The 13,835-nt window shown below is 34.2% G+C and overlaps 1 protein-coding gene across 8 annotated transcripts in view; it reads right to left on the reverse strand.

The window, feature by feature from the left end:
- Positions 1–13,835, reverse strand: part of RAPGEF4 (Rap guanine nucleotide exchange factor 4) — a 351,048-nt gene that overhangs the window by 216,712 nt on the left and 120,501 nt on the right. The window lies entirely within an intron of this gene.

Here is a 13,835-nt window from a genome sequence, read left to right on the forward strand (position 1 = left end):
TAGAGCTAACAAAATTCATGTGGAAGAACAAAAAGTCAAGAATATCAAAGGGAAAAAATGTGAAGGAAGGTGACTTAGCAATACCAGTCTCAAACTATATTATAAAGCAGTAATCACTAAAACAATCTGGTACTGGCTAAGAAATAGACTGGTGGTTCAGTAGAATCGATTAAGGATAGGATATATGGTAGCAAATGACTGCAGTAATGAAGTGTTTGATAAACCCAAACTTTTGTGAATAGTATTCACTAATTAACAAAAATTGTTTAGAAAACTAAATAACATTATGGTGGATATTAGATATAGATCAACATCCTACACTGTATATTAGGATAAAATCAAAATAGGTGCATGATTTAGATTTAGAGGAACACGGAATAGTTTACTTGTAAGATCTGTTGATAATGAAAGAATTAGGACAAAGCAAGATACAGAGATTATTAGAAAATGTAAAATGGATAATTTAGATCATATTAAACTGAAAAGTTTTGATGCAAACAAAATCAATGTAATTAGAAGGAAAACAAAACTGGGAAAACATAGCAAATTTCTGATAAGGCCTCATTTCTCAACTATAAAGAGAACTGAGTCAAATTTCTAAAATGCAAGCCATTCTCTAATTGATAGATGGTCAAAGGATATGAATAGGCAATTTTCAGACAAGAACATTGAACCTAATTACAGGTATAAGAAAAAATGTTCTAAATCACTACTGATTAGAGAAATGAAAATTAAAACAACTCTAAGATACCAACAAAAACCCTATAAGATTGGCCAATATGGCAAAAAAAAAAGGAAAATAATAAATGTAGACAGGATGTGGGGAAACTGGAACACTGATGCAGTTTTGGAAATGTGAACTGATCCAGCCATTCTGGACAACAATGGAACTATTCCCTAAGGGCTATAAAATATATCTTTTGATCAAGTAATAAATATACTTCTACTAGGTCTGTATCTCAAAGAGATTTTTATTTTTGGTGACAAAGAACTGGACATTGAGGGAATGACTATCAGTTGAGAAATGAATGAATATTTTGTGTTTGTAATAGAACAATATTATGTTATAATAAATAATGATTTCAAGAAAACCTAGAAAGACTTACATGAACTGATGCAGAATGAAGTGAGCAGAGTCAGGAGAACATTGTATGGAGAAAAAGTAATGTTGTACAATGAACAACACTGAATTACTTGTTATTTTTAGTAATACAGTGATCTCAGACTATCCCAAAGAAATGATGAAAAATGCTGTCTGCTTCTGAAACAAACTATTTTTTTACTTCCATTTTCTTTTTTTTTCTGTTTTCTTCACAAAATGTATAATATGGAAGAAATGTTTGTCCTCAATTTTTTAGAGAAAACCATGCCATCAGGGAGGTGATGCCATAACAAGCTGTGAATTGGATCGGGGAGGGGGGCTATGCTAAGTCACCAGTTTCACTTTCTCCTTTGGAGCCATCTGGGTCCAGTGGCCAGATATGAATCAGTATGCCTAGAGATAGCCCTGGATGCCATGCAATCAGAGTTAAGTGACTTGCCCAAGGTTACAAGCTAGTAAGTAGCAAGTGTCTTGAGTCCAGATTCAACTCCTGTCCTCCTGATTCCAAGATCAGTGCTCTATTCACTGAGCCACCTAGCTGCTCTAGGAAATATGTTTAATACGATTGCACAGATATAACCTATATTTCAGGGAGGGGGATGGGAGAAAGGAGAGAATTTGAAACTCAAAACTTAAGGAAAAAATGATAAAAGTTGTTTTAAAATTTAATTGGGGAAATAAAATATTATTTTAAAAAATAAAAGTTCAAAGAATTCCTGATATTTAAGAGATTACGACTACAAAACAATGAGAGTGGTTTTTAATAAGCAGAACAGAACTCATATATTCAAATTATTATAAATGAATATTGTTCTTCAAAGCAGTCATCTTGGGAGCCACACATTTATTCTAATGTTACTGTTGTTAGTTTAAAACATTTTCCAAACTCATATAGACACTGAAATTATCTTCAGGATCAGTATGAGTCACACAAGAAAACTTTACCATCACATATTATATTATCATATTTAACATTTTAGTGAAGTGCCTGGGAGGGAACTAGAATTCTATTCCCATACCCCCTTCCTTTTTATCAGATGGAAACAGAGCCAAAAAAGTTCATAGACTTGTTCAATGTCACATTCATTCTGATTTTCAGTTTCTAGTCCAGTGCCTCACTCACTTTGTAAGGTTTTTTCCTTTTGTGTTCCACAAAAATCACTGAGCTCCCTGTGAAATCTCTAAAGGTTTCTGAAAAGAAAATTCAGTTATGAGAAATATACATATACAGGCAATTTATATCTTCTGTATTACAAGTATTGCCCAAACACTAAAGCAGAATAAGATGCAGAAAGATCTGATGATTTCAAAAATTTTAAAAACTTTTGACATGAATAATATATTTTTAAAAATTCTTCACTGGAATAGCTATCTCAAATCTAGCCTTCACCTCCATAAGAACATATCATATCTCTAGTTATCACCTTCTTTAAGTGAGGAATCTTGTTTTAGAGGTAGTATCATGCTATCTTCTTAATCTCTTTATCTCTTAATCTCCTACTTCTTAATTTCTATGAAGAGGTAACAAAATGTAATAGATAGAGGGCCTAACTGGGAGTCATTGTAAAAACTACAGAAGCTCCGATTTCCAGTTTCTTTTCTTTTGCCTGAAAATCAGGTTTCCCCTTTGGGCTTTGCATTTTTTCCTCCAGTCTAACAGAAAGAAGTCTATCGAATCTCCACAAGTGGAAAACAGTAAGCCATTTATTACAATAAAAATGCTCTTTCTCTTCAAAATGAGATAAGAAAACAAGTAGAAAGAAAACTTAATCAAGTTTTGATTCTATCCAAACATTACACAATCCAAGTTCTATCAGACAAGCTTTTAAATAAGTTCTAAATAAACCCAGTCATTATTCTAAGAAAAATGATTAAAAATGATTGAAATCAGAGATAAATCTGAAGGGAAATAACCTCATCTCAGTCCTGGTCTTCAATACATGGACAAATTAGCTTACAGGTGTTGTTTTTTGGATAGAATAACTTACAGTTATAGAATAACTTACAGTTAGTCTAGAAAACCATGCAGCAATTGAAATGCAACTTTCTTTTTGAATCTCCCTCCCCCACCCCCATTTTGGAGGCAATTGGGATTATGTGATTTGTCCAGGGTCACAAGTTAGTGTCTGAGGTGGGATTTGAACTCAGGTCTTCCTGTCTCCAGGACCAGTGCTCTGTCCACTTTGCAACCTAGCTGCCACAACTTTTAATAGTTTTTCTTTCTGCAATAAGAATGTGCTTTTAAAGTTGTAACTTTCAATCTGAGGGGTGGGAAAATGGGGTGGGGGAGGGTAAGGTTCTACCTGCAAAATTCCTGGCTTCTCTAAAACTTTATCTAGGAAAGCAAATCCTGATATAGTAGCTACTTTAGTGTTGGATTTTCTTTCCCCTCTCAAAGCTTAATCATAATTAGGCCTTTAATTCAGATAGGGTTGTTTTGTATTATAAGGAAAAGGCTTAGAATCAATCAGATGAATCATATCTGCTCCTACAATGAGTTCACTTAACAGAGTCTGATAACAACATGATAAATAATCAGAGTACCAAACAAGGATCTGGCCACCTAGACCACTGCCATGGACACAGTCTCAGTGGAAGAAGTTTGACTCTTATCAGTTGCTGTCTCCAGTGCTAGAGGAAAAAGGAAAAAGAAGACATCACATGTTGACACAGGCTGAGGATGAGTGATAAGGAGTTCCCAAATTTTCCAGAGTAATCTCAGTTGTTGAATAATTTAAAATCAGAAACAGTAATAGTCCCAGATTAAAGTGGAAGCAACAGTGAGCAGTTTTCAGACAGACAGGGTAGGTGAAATAAGGAAAGTATTTTTTAAAAAATAGAGCATTTCCATGCTACATATATTAGTGGGCTTGATCCCAGGGTGAGCAGTAGGTCTCAAGACTAGTAAGCTTACATCACAGAAATGATCAGATCAAATATTAAGTACTTAAATATTTACAATACACTTTACCATCATGGATGAGTCCTATGAGAGAAGTCAAAACATTAGATACAGTTTAGATAAAAAAGCAGGACAGTGAAGATTCATTTAAAAATCAATTTTCGTGGGGGCAGCTAGGTGGCGCAGTGGATAAAGCACCGGCCCTGGAGTCAGGAGTACCTGAGTTCACTAATTACCTAGCTGTGTGTGTGGCCTTGTGCAAGCCACTTAACTCCATTTGCCTTGCAAAAAAAAAAAAACAAAACTCCTAAAAAAATCAATTTTCGTGCTTCCTGGTCCTAATCCTATGCTTAATAAACCAAAAACAATAGGAGGCACTCACAAAGTACATGGCAGGGCATATTGATCTTATGTGTTTGTGGATCCCAAGCTGTTTACAATCTAAATGAGGAAATAAGAAAAACTTCTAAATATGCAGTAACAATTATAATCATGGAATTATAAAAGTGTGTTGTTAGGTTTAAGTTAGAATATAGTGATGTCCCTCTCAAAATAAAAATTGCGTGACTATGACTTGTGTGTTTCTGTTAAGAGCTAAAGTGGGCCAGGAACTAAGGCTGTCAGATGGATTGGTTTAATACTTCATCAGTATGAAAAATAGGGTTTTTTTAAAGGATAAAGTTTCAAAAAGTTTTAGAGAAGGGAGGGGAGAAGAAACATAGAAATGTTTAGAAACATTTAAAAATACCAAGTCTTTTCCTAGGCCATAGTTTTAAAAACACAAACTCTAATGTTCATATCTATAACATTGACTCCAAACAGGTAACATTCCACTCACACTGTTATGTATGGTTGAGATTATTTTCTATGCAATAAATGGGTGCAATAAATGTGCGATTATTTTCTATGAAAAGTTCTTTCTATCTGTAAATATTTTCACTTCTCATTGGAAAGACTCAACATTTTCCTCAATAATAGCAGAATTTTTTTTAATAATTATGAATCAATGGTAATGCAATAAATAGGAACTTCTTGTGGCTTAATTTTTTTCTTCCTCATGTGGAAGTTCTTTCTTAGAAAAATCAGCCTTTTTTGGTCTTAAACCTAAGCTAAGTCTTTGAATTCTTTCATGGGCTTAACTTTAGCATGCATTAAACTCTTCCACATAAAAATAAGAATTTAGCAATCAAGATACTAGATCTATTTAAAAAAGAAAAGAAAATTCCTGCACATACTTAAATAATTACTACTCTGTACTCTTATATAGGAACAATAGGGATGGCAATATTTAGTCTGCAACTTCAGTATCACTAAAAAAGTCCTTATAGAGACATGAATGTATTGAGCCATGGTGGTCTTAGAATAAAAGACAAGAAACTAACCTCATCTTAACTATCTCCTATACCTATTTTCATAGGATTTCCAATTCCACAAAAGTTGTGAAGTGACAATTAATGTTTTACTTAATCAATGAACTTTTTCACAGAATTTAATCAGGTCCTTGGATAGAGAATCTCACTGCTACAATGTACTAAGGGAGGAGTCACTTGCTAAAGCTAGCAAAGAGGGTAATGGACTTGGAGTCAGCAGAGCTTCATTCAAATACCAAGAGGTTTAATGGAGAAGTAACTTAAACTCCTTTAGTTTCAGCTTCTATAATATGAGGACAACCCAGAATACTGATCAGGGAGGTATTGTAAAACTCTTAGGAGATATTTTATGGAGAACTCATGTGGGGCAAGTTCTCACAAGTGCTCACAAGGGTCAAAAGAAGCAATACCGAGACACCCTGAAGGGGTGGAAAACTTTAGAACTGATTGTACAACATGGGAGACAATGGTACAGGATCGCCCAGCATGGCATACCCTCATCAGAGAGGGTGCTGCACTCTATGAGGAAGGTAGAATTGAAGCAACTCAAAGGAAACATGACATATGTAAGTTTAGAGTGCCCAACCCAGGTGCTCACATGGACTATTTTTGTCCACCTTGTGGTAAAGCATTCTAAGATTGCATTGGTCTGATCAGTCACAGAGAAGACACGCTGTAATTTGTCTCAAAAATAGTGATGACATTTTGGTCTTCAATAACAAAGGACACGAACCCATCAACCAACCAATTAGGAAGGCAGTGCCTAAAGTCTGACCTAGTGCTAAGATTCAAACATGAACCAATTAAAATTCTCTATCCAAAATGTTGTCCTTTACAAGTCAGTAATTCAGATGTTTTTCTCTAACATAATTCCAAAGCATCATATAGCCTTTACTTTTGGAAAAGAGAAAAGCAAGTACCAAGGGTTCACTCAGGGCTGAAACAGAGACCTTGACTCCTTGTCACAATAATCAGTTCAGGAGCATTATCAAGCACTTACTATGTCTCAGGCAATATACTAAGAATGAAAGAGGTTTTTTTTTTTTAAAGCAAAAAGAGTTCCAGTACCTCACAAATTAATGGGATCATCAGATGCAAACAATTATGGACAAAAGAGATAGGATAAGTTGGAGATAATCAATGGAGGGAAGGTAACAATAAAGGACCCCTGGGGGATTTGGATGGATGAGAGGTACCATGGAAAAACTATAATAGACTTGTAGTTAGAAACTCTGACTGTGTTGATACCCTAGTTCTACTAACTACTACCTGGGTTACTTTAGGCACATAATTTCACCTCTATGGGCCTCTGGTTTTTTTTTTAATCTATACAACATAGGTATTATGATTAGATAGTTTTTGTAGTCTTCTAGTTTTCTCTCCTAAAATCTTGTGATTTAGCCATGAGATTCTAGATCACAGTTAACTATTCATATAGTCCCACAGAGTCCTCTCACCTTCGAAGGGTAGAAATAAATTCAAGTTTCTTTTTTTCCTCCCATCTTTCCTTCTTTGAGAAATAATGAATGAAAGAGAAAGAAGTGGTCTTCTGTATTAACAATATGAAGCTTCCATTGCCAAATTCATTACATTCTCCAAGTCATTTAATGTAACCTGCTCATTTTATAGATAGGGAAACTGAGGTCCAGAGAGGTTGATTGACTTGACAAAGGTCATACAAGCAATAATTGTCCATCAGGATTTGAATGCACTTTTTCTGACTTCAAACCAAGTAATTCAAACCAAGTTTTACAATGCATTATATCTTTGTCTCTCTTTAATGTCCATTAACCAAGAGCTAATAGAAAGAACACTGAATTTGAAGTCAGGATGCTTTTGTTCCAGCTCTTGTTCTGTCACTTGCTACCTGCATACCCCAGGGAGAGACAATTCACCCTGCATCTGTTTTCTCCTCTGTACAGTGAGGGGGGTTAAAATGGAATATCTCAAGGATATCTTGTGGCTCTAAATCCTTAACTCTGTTCTACACCTAGTTAATTAAAGCTCCATACAGTTCATTCATAATGTGAAGTTTCCATTTGGGATTTTCTATAGTATTGAAACTATAGTATTGAAACAAATTAAGAATTCACCATGGATGGCAAACCTTGAAACAAATGTGTGTTTCATAGGATTGTAGACTGAGATGAAGAAGGAAAATTGGGGGGGGGGGAACCAAACATTTTACAAATGGGAATACAAGTCTCAGAAGCTTGTACTATAGGTTGAAGAACAAGGATTCTACCTCAGGTCCTCCAACTCCAAATCCAGTGCATCTGCACTGTCAAGCAGCTTATAGACTTAAGATCATGACCTTTGTGAAGAGTATTGATTAAAGGCTTTTAGCTTACACTCTTATTATTTCAAAAATTGATTGCTGTGATACTTGGTTTGACTAATAATTTTGAGATAGTTTCACAGCCCATTCCAGACTCAATGGCATGTCTGGGTGACAATAGCACAGCAACTGAAGCATGTCCCACCTGTTCTAATTTCTTCTGCAATGATTAATAATAGGATTGGAAATTAATATATGAATGAAGTTATTTGCATGTATAAAATGGTTTCAGCTTTCTTGTTTTCTTGATGCAAAAAATAATTCAGAATGTATACTATTCCCGTTAGCAAGTGACTTTAACTAAAACTTGATATTTAACTAAATATGAAAGTTTAATGCATATTACTTGTTTCTGTAGCCTGAGTCATCAGTCTTCCAAGTTATATAAAAACTGATATGAAACAGAAAGTTCAAAATCACAAGATTTACATCATCTTGTAAATGGGATTCTTTCCAAATTTTAAAATTTAATGTCTGTACCTATATGCCCTTATAGAATTATACATGATCAAAAAGAATTGCATTCCCCTAATTCACTGAAATTTGCTACTATAGTTCCATCATTCTTGGGTCATCAAACATCAACAAGTCAATAGCATTTATTATGCACCTTCCACATGAAAAACACTGTTGACACAAAAGAAAGGAAAAAAAAACAGTTCCTATCAAGGAACTCACAGTCTAATGGGAAAGACAACTTATAAATAACTATGTACAAACAAGTTACATATAGGATAAATTTGTGATAATCTTAGAGGAAGGCACTAACATTAAGGGGGGAATCAGGAAAGACTTCTTGCAGAAGATGGGATTTTCACTGGTAACCTAAAAGAAATCAGGGAAGCCAAGAGACAGAGAGAAGGGAGGGAATTTCAGTCAATAGGTTGAATGCCTTGTGCTGGTAGTAACAAGGAATTCAATGTCACTGGATTGAAGACCACATGAAGGGGAGTAAGGTATAAGAAGACTGCAAAGATAGGAAGGGAGCAGGTTATAAAGGACTTTAACATTCAAAGAAAATTTTATAATTGATTCCCCACATCTTTTAGGTTGACTGCCTCTGGAGAATTTTAAGTTGGGAGTCTCAACTATCCTTTTATAATGATCTCCTTGTGATGTGTTTCCCTCTCCCCCCAAAGTCTAGGGTATCTGATGGATTGCATCTGTCATTCTCTTACTGATTTATCCCAAACTTTAAGATGCACTTCTTCCTGAGTTTCAAATGACTTCTTCTTCATCAAACATCTCTCCTTGATGAACAGAATCAGGTCTGGAATAGGAATTCCTATCATCTCACCCTCAATTTTTCAAAGAATGAAATAATCATTAAGAAAAATAAAAAATTAATCAACATAAAATTTTGGTGGTGAGAAATTGCCAACAGAGTTGGCATATGACATATACCATGTGTGTGATATTTCCATATAAGGCAGCAAGATGGTGCAGTGAATAGCATGTTGGATCTGGAGTCCCTTATTGAGCTATGTAACCCTGGGTAAATCATATACCTACTATCTGTCTAATTTTTCTCATTCATAAAATTTGAATAATAATAGCACCTACTTTCCAAGGTTGCTATGAGAACTTAATGAAATAACATTTGGAAAGATTGCAAAATTTAAAAAGTAAGTATTACTATTATTTTCTCAAACTCACCATCTATATCCTACCTCTGTTGAGGAGTTCTATCATATGCTAGTACAACATCATTCCTAGTTCCTCAGCTACTAATCCTTACCAAAATGCTTTTTACATCCTTCTCAACCTTTCCTACTTCCATTGCACCCTGCATTTGTAGAATTATTCACATGGCCACATATTCTTGATATAAAGTATTACTCTATCATCTTTACATTTAACCTGTTCCTTTAAGATAGGGGCATATGCCTCCTTTTAAATCTATATTCCAATTATTAACTATATCCCCCCAAAATCTGAGATCAGATTTGCCTCCATACCATATGATGTATACCTTACCCTGCTACTTTTATTTATATTTTACAGATCTATGAAGCTATTATTTTTTAATCACCTTCATCTTAGATTTTAAATCATCTTATGATTTACTAGCTTTCTAAACTGATAGTTTCCTTCTTATGTTTCACCTGTTACTCTAATATCTGTAAATATACACAGATCACCTTTCCCTACAATCCCCTAGCCCATTTTCAATTTAAACATCTCTTTGTCAAGTCAATAAGTCCATAGGCAAACATTTTTTATTAGCCTTCCTGGGATGTACTCCTTCCCTAGTTAAGTGTCATATCTTTACATGCTAAACCACAGTCCAGAAATCCAATTCCCATCTCAAATTCTCATTCTCTTAACTAGTTGCTTAGACCTCAAATCAATTTTATTTGCTGAATAGTTTATCTTCAACTGGAAGTAGATGATATACCACTTGTACAGTTATTCTTATAACTTAACAATATATAATAATGCCACAGGTTATTTCTAGTAATGTTATTTATTCTCTTACATAAAAGCAAAAGTGGGTTTTGTTTACTAAATTTGGCATATCTGAAGATATTGTCATGTCCCAAATATATACATTGAGAAAACACCATACCTCTCTATTGCTTATGTCAGGTCAACATTATGATGATGATGTTCTTATCTTTTTTCTCAAAGAACATGGCCTCAGAGAGGTGATGGCATGACAAGCACATGAATAACATTTGAATGTGGGGGTGCTGAGCTCAGTAATCAGCTTCACTTTCTTCTCCAAAATCATCTGGGTCCAGTGGCAAGATATGAATCAGGATGGATTATTTAAAGGGCTATTATATGGAAGAGAGATTAGGCTTGTTCTTTTCTCCAGGTTTTGGAATCCAGAGAAATGTATGGAAGTTGCAAAGAGGCAAATTTAGACTTGCTTTTAGGAATAAAATGCTAACAATTAAAAGTGTCTGAAAATGGAATGAGTTACCTTGAGAGATGGTAGGTTCTTTCTCACTGGAGACATTCAAATTGAGATTGGAATGCCAGTTGACAGGTGTTACAGTAAGAATTTCTTTCAGATGTGAGTTGGACTACCTTTCAAGTCTTAAATCTTATGATCTGTAATCAAACCTATCTCAAATTAGAAAAGGCTGCCCTATAGAATAGTGAGCTCACTTTCACTGGAGATGGAAGATGACTACTTAGATGGAATATGTTAAAAGGTGCTCCTGAGACTTGATCTTGTATTCAATTCATTGCCTATAACCCTAGAGTCTATAGAAAAAATTAAGAGGAAAGAACAAAAATATTTAACTGAGCTACTTTCTTTAGCTTTCATGGTTCAGTCACTGAAAAATACATAAAAAAGAAAACAATCATTATATCATATTTTACCTTTTTTTTACAAGTTTAAGTTACAAAGAAAAAATAAGAATGATGGAAGCTCCTAAATCAAACTGAGAAGACTGTTTCATATTGCTATTGCTTAGAGAGGAATGGAGATTGGTTAAGCAATGAGGCAGGATAGAGATGCAGGACTGTTTTCTAGTTTTTCTAATTATCTATTATTCTGAAAAATTCTAATTACTTTTTTAAATGTTGTGGATTCATAGGATTCACATTTATTTAAGTGTAGATTTTTATAAACCATAAGGGTCTTTTTTCTTTTGACTTTTCATACCACATTGCTTTGTAAATGCACTTACATCATGTTTTAGTTCCCTATTAAAATGTAAATTATCTTCTAGACTCTTTCAGCATAACACGTGATTCTACTCTTATTTTATTCTTTTATGATCTGAGTTGATTCTTGATCCCTGTGGAAGCACATTCAACCTCTCCCTCCCAATCTAAACATTCTCCACAATGACTCTATATTGAAATTTCTTATTCCTAATTTTAGTTTGCCCCCCTACCTAGGTGCTCTCTGACAATCCTATTTGAAAACACAAATAGCTATGAAGGTTACATAAAAGTTCAATGATGATACTGATTCTTGCCTGAGGAAAAAATACAAACACACACTTGCTATTTCATAATGTTTCCTCCCTTTACATTCTCTTATTAAAAGTGATAGTCCTGTTGTCTTTGCCTATTATTGGTTTTCTTTTTTTTAGCCTTTTTAAAATTTATACTATTGGTTTTCTTAATAACTTTCTTCTAGAATCAACTTAAGAAAACACCATACTTTCAACCCTCCCATCAATGGCAAATTGCAATTTTTTTCCTTTTTATTCTTGAGTTTTCTTGATGGTTGTGATCAATTAGGAGATTCTTATGTAATTTTTGCCAACTTCTTTTAGGAGTAATAACATTAATCCAGTCTCTAAGATCAAATACATATATTTATATTTATATGCACATATGTAAATATAAACACATATACTACATATGTATATATACTGCCATTAACTCCACCTTTATCACTTACAGTCTGTTACCATGTTCTATTATTTTTTAAAACGTTTAATTTTTAGGGGTGGCTAGGTGGTGCAGTGAATAGAGCACTAGCTCTGGAGTCAGGAGAATATGAGTTAAAATCCAGTCTCAGACATTTCATATTTATCTAGCTGTGTGAATCAACTTGGGCAAGTTACTTTAACCCCACTGACTTGCAAAAAAATGTTTATTTTTTTCCCATTCTGTTTCCACCACAACTTTCCTACTCATCTCACATCTGAATTACTATAGCAACCTTCTAATTTGTGTCTTTGATGCCAGTATCACTACTTTTCAACTTAACTGAAACCCTATCTGCTATTCTAATCCTCTTTAAATGCTACTGGACAAATCACTTAATTTCCTCATCTATAAAATGAAGGAGTGAGCTAAATGACCACTTCTAAAGTCTTCAGTCTATAATCCTGTGCTCCAAGTGTTTTTAACTAGTAGCTATCTTGCTCTGGAAGTTACAATGACTCCCCAGGGCCCACTGAATTAAGTGTAAAATCTGGCACCTAGTTTTCAAGGTCCTCTATAACTTTTCAAATTAACATTCTCTAACACAAATTTTTCAGTTTGACTAGTCTCCTTAATGTTCCATAAGCAGCGTGTTAATTAAGGCTCACTCTTGTGACTCTTCTAAATTTTCTCTCCACTTTTTAAGGTCTGTTCTCTTCCTCTTTCCTATGTCTATATCTTCTGAAATTTTTATGGATCAATTCAAATCCAACTTACTACAAACCTTTTCCCCCAATCTAAACCTTTTCAACATTTGATTATTCATTGCCCTGTACTTTTTTTCATATTTTCACCAAATCACTTCAGTTTAAATAATTTGTTTAAATATTTGTTTCTTATATGCCCATTATTTTTCCCAAAAAAAATCATCATCACTTATTTGGAAGGACCTCCATAGATCATGAAGCCTAACTACATTATACCTAAAATATACCTTCCAACTACTCATCTTCATTAGTGATGAATATATTGCTTCTTGAGACAGTCCATTCTTCTCTGGGATAGCCCTAATTACTAAGAAATTTCCCCCTACATCAAGGTGAAATGTATCTTTCTGAATCTTATACCCTTTATTCTTAATTCTGTCACCTTAAATATAGTTATGATGACCCAACAACACAAATTTTCCATTGTTCAGGCTAAGTATCACCATTTTCTTCATGCAATTTTTCAGTGTCACAATGAAGTTTCTTTATAATAACACAATTATCTTCTTCTGAACACTCCTGAGTTTCTCAGTGTCTCTCCTAAAAGATGCCCAAAATGTATTCATACCAGGACCAAGGACAGGATTACCATTTCCCTTATTTTAAAGCAGTCTACATGCTTTAGCAGCTATACCCCACTGTTGGTATACATTGGGTTAGACTATGAGCTCCTTGAAGGAAAGTGCTATATATTTTACATTTGGTAACCTCTACTGCACCCTGAACCATGGTAGATACTGTGTAGGTATTTGTGATGAAGAGAATAACAAAGGACAACTGTCTCTATTGCAGTTTCCTGCCTTCTAACACAAACTCTTCCTTGACAATCTCATTTATTCATAGAACACTACTTAATATAAAAAAGGTTCTCCCTGACATCTTCATGACCCAAACTCAAAGAAAATGTAAATAATATATTTTTAGAAGAAAAAAAGGAACTGCAGTTACCAGGATTCCTTCCAACCTAAAGGCATATTTATTTTTTCCCTAACTACAAAGTAATTACTACTGGTTT

This window comes from Macrotis lagotis, chromosome 1, assembly GCF_037893015.1.
Source record: "Macrotis lagotis isolate mMagLag1 chromosome 1, bilby.v1.9.chrom.fasta, whole genome shotgun sequence".
In the NCBI taxonomy this organism is placed as follows: domain Eukaryota; kingdom Metazoa; phylum Chordata; class Mammalia; order Peramelemorphia; family Peramelidae; genus Macrotis; species Macrotis lagotis.